The sequence below is a fragment of the Stylophora pistillata genome, chromosome 14 (genome assembly GCF_964205215.1).
Source record: "Stylophora pistillata chromosome 14, jaStyPist1.2, whole genome shotgun sequence".
NCBI classification, from domain to species: Eukaryota; Metazoa; Cnidaria; class Anthozoa; order Scleractinia; family Pocilloporidae; genus Stylophora; species Stylophora pistillata.
In genome coordinates, this window is record NC_142532.1 from 5,777,379 (window position 1) to 5,778,933 (window position 1,555).

Below are 1,555 nucleotides of genomic sequence, written 5' to 3' on the forward strand. Positions count from 1 at the left end.
TTTTCATTGGTTTTTATTGATAAACTCCCGGTTGCCATTACCTTTAAACACGGCCAAACCAAATTTAGTCGCTTTCTCTGTATTTTCCAGGACTGCTTCGTCGTTATTTGAGCTCGAGTGATTTCTTCGCTTGTCACGGAAGCAAACCGGCACGCCATTTTTTCCCGAGTTGCTCGGAGGTAAATAGCAAAGGATTTACGGAGTTTGATTAGCCAGTCAGAGCGCGCCTTCAACGCCATCCACTGTTTTAGCATATACTAAAAAGCATTATCTGCACTTTAGACAACTGGGCCAGGTTGTTCAAAGCTGGGTAAAATTTCATTTTATATCTGACAGCTTAAAAAGAAAATTCAGTTTAAATCTTTTTGTCTACAATTTAATGATTGGGTGTTCTAAAAAGAAAAGAGAAAATTTTTCCGAAAAGGCTTTTGAACAGAGAAATGATGAAACCTGGATTCAAATTTAACCTTGTGTTAGTGCTAATCGGTCTTCGAACAACTGGGCCCAGTTGGACCCAGAAGGAATGTCAAGCAAACTTGAACTGGCCGCCGGAAGTCACACAACGTGCTAAAACTGAAAAAAGAAAAAAAAAAAAAAAGACCACTATCGAGATCCATCAAGGAAAAAAATACCTTTGAAATAATTTTAACTAAATTGTCTTCGGTCAGTTTTGTTTAAATTGTACTTCATTTTTTCATCGATTCTTGGTTTATCTATTTTTCAGAGGACCCCCCTGAAAAGCACTAAAAGGGTGATGGAGTTTGTAGTGACCACTTCCGGTTGTCGTTTCATGTAATTTTCCCAGTTAGTAAGTGAGAGAGAGCAGAGCTCGGCACGGTTGTAAAACTTGGAGTTCAACAAATAAACCGTTTCGTAAAGTAACATTCTAGCGTGTAGTCAATGCACTAAAGAGTTCTCCTCTTAAAATATGTATTTCACTGCATTTTTAGTATTTATAACATCTTTACACATCAGAATTACGTCGAGAAAAAAACTCCCAAAAAACTTGAAAATTCAATTTTCCTCCTATGAAACTGCAGTTAAATTATATAAATATATCCCGGGGAAATTAGTTTCTCATACTTACTTGTTACGTGTTATTGGAAGAGTGTTAACAAGAACACCTAAAAGTGAGTTGTAATAAGGTAAAGTGGGAGAATAAAGTTGTGTGAAGCGCACGAAGAATAGCAAATTTTCATGCATGTAAACACGGTGTATAGTCAGTTTTATGGAGTTTTTCTCGACGTAGTTTTGATTTGTAAAGATTGCAAATACGGGTTTCTCGACGGGGACCACTATTAACCACCAGCAAAACAATATGACATTGTTTTGCTGGTGGTTAGTTTCTTACAAGTTATGAGACTCATTACGTTGTACTGTGTATGTTTCCATGGTCAAGGTTGGATCATTACGAAACTTGAGAAAAAAAACGGTCTTTTTTTTTCTAAAACCGAAATTTTCGACAATCGCCGCTCAAACCGGTTACATGTCTCCATTTCCGGAAAGCAGTTCCGGTTTCGATGTTGCGTCATAAACTTTAAGCTTGCACCGAATC